The sequence below is a fragment of the Gavialis gangeticus genome, unplaced genomic scaffold (genome assembly GCF_001723915.1).
Source record: "Gavialis gangeticus isolate Ggan-Ray unplaced genomic scaffold, GavGan_comp1, whole genome shotgun sequence".
Lineage (NCBI taxonomy): Eukaryota > Metazoa > Chordata > Crocodylia > Gavialidae > Gavialis > Gavialis gangeticus.
Genome location: NW_017729001.1, coordinates 25,202,979 through 25,215,459, shown reverse-complemented (window position 1 = coordinate 25,215,459; position 12,481 = coordinate 25,202,979).

The window sequence follows — 12,481 nt, the reverse complement described above, 5'->3', positions numbered from 1 at the left end:
TCCCATCCAGGTCACGGTCAGGTGGAGTCTCAGCATGCCTTTCTGCAACAAGACGAGTGCCTCCACGATCTGTGTGCGTGTCCTACCACACCTCCGTCATGATTTGATGCCACAACATAACATTGTATTAAAGGCACTGTGGCAGCACATGCAGCCATGCAAAATGGTTGTGGGAGCCAAAGTAATTTGGGGTTGTGGGATCCCATCGAGAAAATTGCTCTTATCTCAAAGAGCAAGATGGATGGCCACCCTACAGAAAGTATTAGGACAGGGGCAGGCAATTATTTAGGGCTTACTGAGGTTTGGCAAGCCATTGAGGGCCTCATGACAGGCCGCCAGATAAATATTAATTGAATTTAATTGAATATGAATTTATGCATATTCATTATCTAAATTTTTAGGGGCCCTGCAGGCTGGATAGAATTGCTTGGTGGGCCATAAGTGGCATGCGGGCCACATGTTGCCCACCCCTGTGTTAGGAGGAAAGATTAATGTACTTTTGGGAAGCTGTGTAGTGAAGAAAGATGAGTGTTTGAATTCAGACACACACTCCATCCCTGACCTTGGGAAAAAAATCGCTTCTCCCACTGTGTTTCAGTTTGTCCCTCCATGAAATGGAGGTAATGCTGCTCCCCGCCTTGCTTGCGTATGCATGCTTGTGTATTTTTAGCTTCACTATTTTTTAACTAAATTTGGAGTGACTGATCATACAGATCCTCCCCTGACATGTGGGAATGCTGCATATTATATAATGAAATAATATATAAAGATGGCGTAGGTATAAGACCTCTGTCAACTTTGTCATAAGCGTGACAGAGGGAAGCATCCAATGTTAAATGACAGTAATTTTTTGCATCATAAATGATCAGTGATATAGTAGACAACTTCTATTAAGAGAGTCAGGGGAAACATTTTACTTTCTTTTATTTTAAGCCTCTAGGTTGTAGCTGAACCCACCTAATGTCATGGGACTAATTTTCTTTCTTTTCTTTTTTTATTGTTAGTGTCAGAGAGCCGAGGGGTCCTGGACAGTATTCAGAGATTTTCTTCACTACCAACATATCTACCTGTGAGCTATCAGATCTTCAGTGCTGAGACGTCCTTTTTCCTTAAAGAAGCCAACCAGGATTTCATGAGAAACTCCAGTTTGCAATCCCGGGTAGAATCTTTCTTTCCATATAAAGCCAAGAGGCCACCTGTATTAAATGCCAGCTATGGGCCCTTTTCTGTTGAGCAAGTAGTGCCCCCGGATCTCATGTTAACCTCAACCTCTTTTGGATCTACCAACAAGTTTACTTTTAACTGGAAACTTAAAGCCTACATCATGAGTGACAAAATTTACCTGGCCAAGCCCAAAGTCCAGGTCCTCTTCTACATCGTGGGCAGGGACTGGGATGATTACAGTACCACAGAGCGGCTGCCTTGCCTGCGGGTGTTTGCCTTTCGAGAGACCCGGGAAGTCAGAGGCAGCTGCAGGCTGAAGGGCGATCTGGGACTGTGCGTGGCAGAGCTGGAACTGCTGCCGGCCTGGTTTAACCCTCCCATGGTGGTTGCCGGCCGCAAGAAAGCCGCTGATCAGTCTGTGGGAAGCACTGTGGAGCTGTATTACATTATCCAGCCCGGGGAAGGGAAAGGGGAGTGCACCACCGAGGATGTAAGAAAGGGGAATGCCATCCGACCAGGAAAGGATGGCATGGCTGAGACCATGTCTCACTTGCAGAGGATTGGGTCTATCAGCCTGTACCGAGGCCCAGAGAGTTCCCAGCTAACAGAGCTCAGGCTGGACAGCAACGTTGTCATCTGGCTGCCATCAAAGCCTGTCAAGCAAGGAGAGGTGGTGAACATTTATGTGACGATTGCTACCAATTCTACGGTGGATCACTTTATACTGAGGTACAGTCAGAACGGTTTCGTGTCTCTGTTTCTCCCCGGTAGCTGATGTGGGGATGACCCATATGGAAGATTACTTCCTAATAATTACACACCATCCTTCCCACCTTGAGTAGGCCAAGGAAGGAGCTAGAGGAACTTTTACTAGGCTTCCTCATGATGAATGCATTCATGTTTCCTGCTTTGAGTAGGTCAAGGATGGATCTAAAGCAACTTTTACTAGGCTCCCACATGATTAATGCATCCCTGCATTCTACCGTAAAGTCCAAAACTCAATTTATTGCCTAGTGGGGCCACTTCTGTGGAACGACAGACAGTGAGGCACCAAACTAGCTCCCTGTTGGTCGGGATTTTAGAAACAGGCTTTTTACCTTGAAGTAGGTCTGCAGCATAGCCAAATGCATGGGATAGTGCACTTAATTTATGTGCCTTTGTTTTAACTGTATACCACAGTTTTGCATCCCAGTTTTGTAATTGTTTTGGCATGTGAACTTCAGGGGTGACAAGGATTCAGCCCCTTACTTCTTGGAAAGCAGTATTGTTTTTCTGTGGCACGCATGTACCTGCTAAAATAATACCTACCGTGTCTGATGTGGCTATAGATATAAAGAGACGGTTTGTACTAAATGGTATTATTTTGTAAGCCATCAACAACAAGGTACAGAGGAATAGACAAATTGTCATCCTGGGTTGGATGCACGGTCCATCTATTTGACTTCATAACCTGTTTGCTCACCATGCAGCAGAACATCCTTGGAGGCTGGAGAAGACCAACAAACTTGTTAATCGCCACTGAAATGTTTGATGCATCTCTTTGCCTGTTACCAGGCTTTAAATTCAAGGGATATTTCTGCGGTGATAAGCAACAATTGCTCTTTGAAAACCTCAAGACATCAGGGTTCCCCATAGGATTCTGCACATGAAAGTATTCATTTCTAAGGCGCATGTGAATTAAACTACTGCAGAGTTGACAACTGCCAAGGAGAATAGCCTTTAGAACAGGAAGTGTCGCTTGGCAGATAAAAGGCTCTTATTAAAAAGGAGGGATTTGAAGCATCCCAGAGCTGTTCTGCTGTTTGCGGCTTTGGTTAAGTTGGCGAGATAATCTGCCAGACACCTGTTCACAGAGCGGAGCCCCCCAGGTTAGAAGAAGCTTTTCGGACTCCGCTGCTTATCTCTTTTTTCAAATCCTATCTCAGAAGCAGCGAAGACAAAATACTGTGCTTCATAATAAGCATAGCTGCAGTGAAGGAAGAAATCCGAAGGAGATGAATCTGGTGTGTTGGTTTAGTGGGGGTGGGGGTATACCCTTTGAAACTTGGAGTGTCACTGCCTTTTATCTCCCTGACAAGTGAGTTGGAGATGGACACGGTCATTGAAATCCGATGATGTCCTTAGCTCAGGAAGCAGTCTGACTGTCTGCACGGGGATTCAGTTCACACACCCAGCGGTGTAACAGCCGGTAAGGGTATGAAGACACATCAGGTGATGCTGTCACGGGCAACATGGATGATTGCTGCTTTTCGTTCAGAACAGGTTATTTGAGGTGAACAACTGTACGTCAGTGCTTCAGTTAGTTATCTCATTATCCCCTAAAGCCAGGTGCTGCATTACACCCTTCCACACACATGCACACACACTAAAACAAACTAGGAGTCTCCTTGACTAAGTATAGACAGTCAAAAAGCCTAAGGCTGAATCAATTCAATCTAGTCTAAGCTGTCAGTTGAACTAATTAGCAAGTAAACATGTTCACTTTTGACTCACACATGCCTGCAGTGGCCCAGGCTAGAAGCCGGGGGGCACTAGAGCACAACTCCCTGCTGGGCTGGAGCAGACAGCTTGGCCAAAGCTAGCCCGTCCACCCTGCGAGACAGGGAGTAGTGCGGGAGGTGCAAAGCATCCTGGGATGGTGGGAGACTGTGAATTAACTTGAATCCAGAGGGGATCTGGGACAGAAGTTCACTAAATCAGTTTAACTCATGTCTGTTCAGTCTGCTCCTGCATCCACGCAGGTTTATCTTAACCCCGTTCTGGCCATTTTGAAAGCAGTTTATGTGCGCTGAACTTCTGTTGCGTTGCAGATTCGAACCTGTTTCCAATCACTTATCCAGGTTTATGTGTAATTTCTGTCCCTGGCCCTTGAGTGCAAAAAGGGATTGCTTTCTTGGTGGAAGCGACTGCGACCAGACATAAGGATGCAAAACACTAAGATGCTTTGAAATGCAGAGATCAGGATTTTACTATGTCTCAAGTTGGGGCCCTCAAATATATTGGAGGTACCTGAAAGCAGTTGTCAGCGTAGAAAGTCTTTATTTCTGTGTTTCCTAAGCATTTTATTCTTTAGTGTCCCCCCCAGACGTGATTGGGGGCTGGAGGAAGAAGGAACTGCTCTCTGCAGTTGTTGTCAGGTGAAGCATTGCCTAGCTGTGCACAGAGCAACCTATGCAGGAGAGCAGAGTCTTGTCTCAATCTCTCACCTGACACCAGAATATGAAGTGACAGTTGATACCCGATGGTGAAAATCATGTGGCACTGTCCTTTGAGGTATAAATGATGTGGCCGTGTCTGTCAGCTGCTAAGATTTCTCTCTTCTGCTTGCTGAATGAGTGCAGGTGAAAGGCAGATGAGGCCATGTTCCTCTCTGTCTTCCACTGATGAAAATCTTGTGACTTCAAGGGATTTACACATGTAGCTGAGAGGCAGGCTTGACCCAGGCACCTTGAAGCTGCTTAAGTGTTTCTTTAAAAAAAACCCCAAACCCCTCCTAAAACAGAAAATGGCCAGTGCGTATGTTAAAGATGCCTGGGGGCTGCTTTAACCATCTCTGTGGCCATTAGCCTGGTGAGGTAAATGGCTGCATGCTCTAATATTCATGGGTTCCTGCCAAAGCAAACCCTACATCCTATGACATGCATTCACATTTAATCATGCTAAAGAAAAGCACACCACAATTATCCCCGGGCATGGTGTATTTTTTTATTTTCTCCTTCTTGCATGCTATTCGTTGAGCTTTTGCAGCACCCAGCTCTGAGGCAAACAGCATGTGATGATTGCTTTAGGGGGAAAAAATAACGGTCACAAATCTTCGCTGGCAAAAGCAAAGTAGACTGGTCTAAATGACCTCATAGCCACAAATCACTGGAATTGAAACTATGTTCTTAAATTGTCTCTTAATTCAGAATCCTATTACTGTATCCATAAATTTATCAACCAAGAACATCAGGAAAGGCAAAGAGAATAACTAATATGACAGGGAGGGAAGCATGTTATGTATGGTAATACATTAACATGGCAGCAACACTGTCTGAATAGGCAGAGTCCTCTCCACTCCTTGCAGCAGGCCAGTTCAGGGTCCACCGTGAACCGGCTAAAGAGCAGCGCTCGCAGGCAGGAGATCCAGGTTCTGCTCATAACTCTGCCACTGACCTGTCATGTAGCCTCAGACAAATCACTTAACACGTTGTCTGTAAAATGGAAGTAGTGATCCTCTTCCCTGTCTAGCAGCGGTAGCAAGAGGCTTGGTGCATTTATGTTCCTCGGTCGCTTTGAGACCTGCAGATGGAAAGTGTAATGCCAGGTATTAGTGGTCACAACAGCATCGTGCAAGACCAGGTGAGAAGCCCTGCAGAAAGATTCACTCACCAGTCCTATACCTTTCTGCACAAGAGACCCATATAATGCTGACTGCTCACTAAGGAAAATCCCTGCTTCTTCTAGCCACTGAGTAAATGTCCTGGGCATGGGAGACAATCCTGGTCACCTTTTTTTCTCATTAGACATGAGGGTCACCTTTGAACAGCATGAGCTCTCCCCAGAACAGGACTGGATCCATAGTCTGGTTTGTACTGGTTTTTCCATGTGCTTTCAAGGGCTGGTGGTGATGGGTATGGCATCATTGACTTGAACAAGGCTCAACTGATTGACTCTGCCTTGATTGTCATAGATACGTGGTGTTATAGGATAAAGACCTGAGGGCAGACATCTATTATTTGTGCCAATAAATGGCTATGTCCATTAACAGGTTGTAGCCATGTTGGTCTAAGGCAGGGGTGGGCAATTATTTTGGGCAGAGGGCCGCTTACTGAGTTTTGGCAAGCCATCCAGGGCTGCATAACAGGCAGCCAGTGGCAAATAAATATCAATTTTTAAAATTTTTTAGGGGCCCCGCTGGCTGGATAGAATGGCTTAGTGCGCTGCATTTTGCCCACCCCTGGTCTAGGGCCTGACGAAGGGCGTTTGTGCCTGAAAGCTTGCTAAGAAGAATTTTTCCAATTATTTAAGTTGGTCTAAAAAAAGATACCAGATTTTCCCAAAGAGCCTTGTCTGCCTGTGTCCGTTTACTGCACTTTTGCCAATTGGAAAGAATCATTGGGACACCACAAAATAGGTTCAGTAGTTGAGATAACCCTTAAAAGAGGCATATACAAGGCGCGTGTATGTTTAACTGCGGCCAACTGCATATTGCTAAGTCCAGTTCCAAGTTTGGAGTCTCTCTTCGTACTTGTGATACCGGGAAACCGAGCAACCAAAAGCATCAGGCTGCTCTGGAGATCTTGATGGCTTGTGTTGTAGAAATGCGTCGCTCCACTGTGCTCTCGAAGGAACCTTGCGTCTGTTTTTCATGACATGATATGTCTCATCTGCTCGTTCACAGGGCCAATAAGCAGCAGAGGGCCAAAGCAGCCCAATTAAGAGCTGCAAAAGCGTTGAGTTACCAACGTGGGCAGCAGCTTATCTTCCTGTTGTTGTAGAAGCTGCTGGGCAGTCACATAACCCGCTTTACAGGAGAGGCCGAGCAGGATAAGCATATGGAAAGGGGATGAAGTTATCATCTGCCCCGATTAGCAACTTGTTCTTTTCCACTCGAGATGGTTAATTATGGATCTCGCCGTGTAACTTTCATTGCACCTGAAGGGTGGTAGTTTATAAACAGTATTATTGAATTACCTGTTCCCAGCAAACAAGTCAACACAAGACAATAGATAATTAGTAGTGATAATAAATCTACAGATTGGAAGAGGGATAAAGGATAAATGTAGTGAGGAAAGCTATTAACCAGATGAGCTGAGGCAGCTTTATATGTCAGGTCCTAATGAGTATTGACAGTGCTGCTGTCTTAGGCAGGCTCAGGAATGCTGGAGGTATTAAGAGCTAAAAACCTCGAGACACACAGGGCAGCGCTGAAGTGTGGCTATTAACAGAAGAGCAACAGGAAGAGTAGCACGATGGCAAGCCACATTCGTTGCGTCTCGGTGATTAAGGGCGTTGTTGTGCAGTAGCAAACTGGGTGACTGCCCAGGGCCCCACACTTTAGGGGTCCCCGAAATTTTGCGACAGATTTTTTTGGGGTGTGAAGTTTTTGCAAAGAAGTGGCTCTATTTGCTTTTTAGCACTAAACAATTTATCTAGTTCCCCCAAAGAATATTAAAAAGATCCACGACACAGCTATCGGTCATCAAAATTGAACCTCTAAGGGGCCCAAAATGACTCCCTTGCCCAAGGCCCCCAAACCCTAAGGTCACCACTGGGTTGTGATGTGGCTTCACACAAGGGTTCAGGAAAGGTAAGTCATTCAAAGAGCCAGTCTCCAGCGCCAGAAGTCTGCATGTTGTATAATACCATTTATTCTACAGAGTAAATTTTATTTGTAGGAGTAGGAAGGTGAAGCCAAGACCCTGCCCCTCTAATTTTGTATGACTGGTGCAGAATGTGCAGGAGAGATTATGCTGCAGTTTCTCTTAGTGCCACCCCCAAAGGGCAACCCTATCACAAAGTTCACAAATCCCACGAGGATTGATTGTTTCCGACTTCCTGCCCTGAAAAATTTGCCTGGGAAGTGCAAACCTTTCTTCACCAAGTCAACCTTTTATATCACCACTGGTCAGGAAATGACCCCCTAGACCTTGCAGACAGTGTTGCTGATGATGTAGAAGGCAGGATCGAATCCAGCTCATGCTGTCACGATTGCTTGCACTCCCGCAGGCTCAATAGGACTCGTGCATGTGTGGTGCTCAAAGATGATGTAGCCCCTGTGATACAGAGCAAAAAAGCATGAGCATTGTCCCTGTGAAGTCGGGTGCACTGAATGCTTTGCTGTGACTGTTGGACTATTGTAGTCTGCATGTAGCTCCTCTGTATTCCCCACATAGTCTAGTTGGGGTCTAGCATGAAGCTTAGTGTTATGAAGAGTTTCTCTAGGATTTAGACCCAACTACAGTTGCCTGATTTATGTATTATTTGTACTACAGTAGACTGTAGGAGCCACCATCATAGACCAGGACCATTTATGTGAGGCATCACGCAAAGGAAATGGTCCTCGCCCTAAAGAACCTGCAGCATAAGACGAGAGGCAAGGGCAGCGTGCAAGCAGGCGGGAGAGCACAGAGAAGCCATGAGACAGCGGTGGTCACGCTTGTAGGCAGTCATAGTACACCGGCAACTCGACTGGCTGCTAGTGACTTTGGCCAGGTCACTGTCAGTCTGTACCTCGGCTCCCCACCTGTCGAATGGTGGTGATAGATCTCCTCTATCTCAGACGGGGGTTAGCGCATAAGCATATCAAAGACGGCAAGGAGCTTAGCTGCTGCTATAATGGTTGTCCTAGAAGTACAATAGATAAAATCAGCAAGTGCAGCTCGTGCATCGGAAATGGGCCCCCTACGTGCTCTTGATCTGTTAAGATCGGGCTTAAAGGCCAGCGAGGGGAGTAACAGCAGGCCTTTTTTTACCTCGTCCCTTTTATTTCCATACTGTGCACTCGTCACCGAGAGCGCCCTCATTTTTTGGTATCGGGGAATAAGTTGTCCTTTTCAAAGGAAAAAAAAACCCACAAAAACCCAGAAGCAGAGAGATGTCCAGATGAATGTGATTGATTTAAGTCCAGATGCTGCTAGGTGAAGGTAATGGAAACTTACACAATGGGGAACTCCTTACTCGAGAGCACGGAGGCAGAAAGGGATCTTGGAGTCATTATTGACTCCAAGATGAACATGGGCCGACAATGCGAGGTCATCGTTGGCAGGGCTAACCGGACCTTGTCGTGCATCCACAGGTGCATCTCGAGTAGAGCCAAGGAGGTGATCCTCCCCCTCTACGCGACGCTGGTCAGGCCACAGCTGGAGTATTGTGTCCAGTTCTGTGCGCCCCATTTCAAGAGGGATGTGGACAATATGGAGAGGGTCCAGAGGAGGGCCACCCGCATGATCCGGGGACAACAGGGCAGACCCTACAGTGAGAGACTGCGGGACCTGAACCTATTCAGCCTCCACAAGAGAAGGCTGAGGGGGGACCTGGTGACCGTCTATAGACTCACTAGGGGGGACCAGAAGGGTTTGGGGGAGACGCTGTTTCCCCTAGCGCCCGCTGGCATAACAAGGAGTAATGGGCACAAGTTGATGGAGAGGAGGTATAGATTGGACATCCGCAAAAACTACTTCACAGTTAGGGCGGCTAGGAGCTGGAACCAACTTCCAAGGGAAGTGGTGCTGGCCCCTACCCTGGGGGTCTTTAAGAAGAGGCTGGATGCCTACCTGGCTGGACTCGTTTGAGTCCCGTTTCTCTTTTTGGGGTTTTTTGTTGTTCTCCCGCCCTGGCGGGGGGTCGGGCTAGAAGATCTACTAGGTCCCTTCCAACCCTTAATCTATGAAATCTATGAAATCTATGAAACAACTGGTAGTCCTTCATAGGCCTGAGATTTTTACCCATCTTCGTTGCTGGGTTGTTAGTTTTCATCCCTGTCTGCAATGTAACAGCCTCCGTGGCTGGTGGTGCTGAAACCTGTTGTTTGTAAGGGTGGCTAAAGCTGAACCTAACCAGAGCAAGGAAGCCTCTGCAAACCAGCTGAGCTGACTGTTTGTTGTGAGCCGACTGGTAGTTCCAGGTGAATTGTCCCAAGGAGCCATTCACTCGACACAACAAATATTGGTTTCCATTAGTGGAAACTTTAAAAAGGAAAGGGGGAAGGGGGGAGGGAAAGCGTGCTTTCTTTCCACTGCTCCAGTCTCTCTCATTTTAAGCCTAATGTGGCAGAGAGAGAAATGAGGAGAGGTGGGAGGTCACGAGGAAAGAGTTCTCCATTGTGTGTCTGCGCGTGTCTTCAGATGTGAATGACATCAAAACATTTTCCTTTGCCCGTGCATCTCTACAGTACTTAAATATTTAAAAGCGATTTTGCTATTATTAGGAAACAGCCAAGCACAAAAGCAATTCAATCCACCTCTAACGAGAAAGGAGCTCAAAGCCTTAGGACTTGCTTCCATGGTTTTATTATTTCACGTTCCATTTTGGTTGGAAAGGGGATCTCGGCTTCAAAATCCCAGATCTAGGGCTTTAGCGGTTGCACAAAATAACAGCCAAAACTAGGCTCCCTTTTACTGTCCCTTAGACTTTCCCTTTGGGCTTGCCCACTGAGCCACCAAGAGGACTGCTTTCCCCAACACCTGGCTAATTCTTACCATGTAAGCAAGACATTTGGTGCTGCATCCACACCTGCTGCCATAGGCACCTTGGGTTATATTATGCAATGGTGAAATGCCACTTTTGGCGGGTTTTTTGTGGTACTCCAATTCCCATTCAGATGTCCTTCATAAATACTTCCTGTTTAAAAAGTTGCATTTGATATATTTACTTAAAAAAAGACGTCCAAGGGAGAGTAGATGTTGAAAGCAGTAAACTTATTCAGCAAAACCCAGAAGACTGGAGCCATTCAAAGTTCATGGGAGATGGTTTTCTCAGATGGCCACTTTGGGTAGGATTCAGGAGTTTGGTCTGAGGATCTGTGGAGGCTCCATCCAATCGGCGAACTTTCCATCGACTTCAGTGGAAAATGGATCAAGCCCACAATGTCTGCGCTGTGCCGGAGTCAGTGGCCACAGTTTGAAACTTGGGACCTCTGGAAATGTAAAGGGAGTGGGGTTCCTCTTGCTGTTCACCCCTGGAACAACTGTACATTGGTCTCTAGCTGACTTGCTCCTTTCCAGCCCTCTTTTTCCCTGTTGACACTAAAATGAGACAGGGGCTTGGTACAACAGAAGACTGAGACTTTCCCTGCTCCTCTCTGTGACTGTGGATGACCACGGCTGAATCAGTGAGGCGCAGCTTTGTGACCAAGCATGTGGGCACCTAACACTGCAGCATTTCAGGCCCAGTTTTCAGTGGTGCTGAGCACCTGTAGTTACCCCTGCAGTCAAGTGCGAGTATTTATTACCTCGAAACTCCTTGGATTCGAAATGATAGACTACTCCCTTGGTGAAAATGTCTCACCCACTCCATGCTTCAGCCACCTGCAAATGGGGATTGCCATACCTACCGTAGGCATGAACTAGCCAGTGGGAAAGTATTCTGAGAGGCTCTTTGGTCCATAAAGGCATTGCTCATATTCCAGTTTGTATATCAAAGTATTCATTGTTCATATTCCAGTTTTAACTAAATGGCTTTCTAAATGGATGGTGCAAAAGGGATTCTGAGTATAAGTGGACCCTAAGGTGGTGCCGTAAAGCATGCGTGCCTTTCTGGGCCATCTGAAAACTGCCTTCCTCCAACTACTAATGGGAGAGGTATCGGGAGTAAGTAGGCGGGGGAAGAACTGAGAGCTGAAGCGAATAAAGCGAATAACCCCCGCTCATCGGACGTGTGGAAGTCTGAGTTTTCAGCTAACCTTTGGCAAGTTCGAGGTGTGTAGAAGAAAGTTTCAAGACTATCACTGTGTGTGGTCCCCTCTTCAAGCAAATAGCTTTCCCCCTCCGGGAGTGTCAACCAATCCAATGAAGCCTATTTTTTATTTTTTATTTTTTTGGCTGCTTTTCCAAATGTGTTGCTGTACATGTTAAATGTACATCACCCCCTCGGCTTTTTCCCTTCTGTTCCGAGACGTGGCTCTGAGCTGCACAGTGCCTCCTGCTACCTTCTGCTCCATGTGACCTTTCCAGAAAGTCTCTGTGTTTACGAGGCTGCTTAAAGATGTGCTCGGGCGCTGTGCTTCTCCTATATTTAGACTGTTCGCTGCTCGTGCGACTCAAGTTACGACTGTTAATTAAATCCCTGGTTACTTTCCTAATTAGACACAATGGTGGGTACAACATAATCCCTCTTCCCAACCTACAGGGGAGAGGGAAACTCCACACCACCGGGAATAGCTTTTATTTTAACCAAGATAACGCTTGCTGGCAGTCTAAAAAGGCTGTGCTCTGATGCATTAAAGGACCCCTTGGGAATCTGCCGAATGATTATCTGACAAGCTGTTGGGTTACCGGGCCACTGTAAGCAAGGGACTGTTTAAGCCTGTAGGTTTGAATGGAAATGAGTATCCCTGAGAAAAAAAAAAAAGATGCATCAAAAGGCTTTACATTGTAGCTTGTCTGTGAAAAGACTCAGGACCTGTAGAAAGTTGCCAAGTGACTACCGGCAGGGACATCGGCAAGTAATAACTCCTGAGTCTTTAAGCTGTCCCAAAGTAGCAATCCTGCCAGGTAGGATTCATAAATCTAATTCTGTGAATTGAATCTTTCATGGGAAAATTTTTACTGGGGCTTGCGGAGCTTTTGAGTTAGGTGTCCCCAACTTAGGAGTTGAGTTAGGTGCACAGACTGGT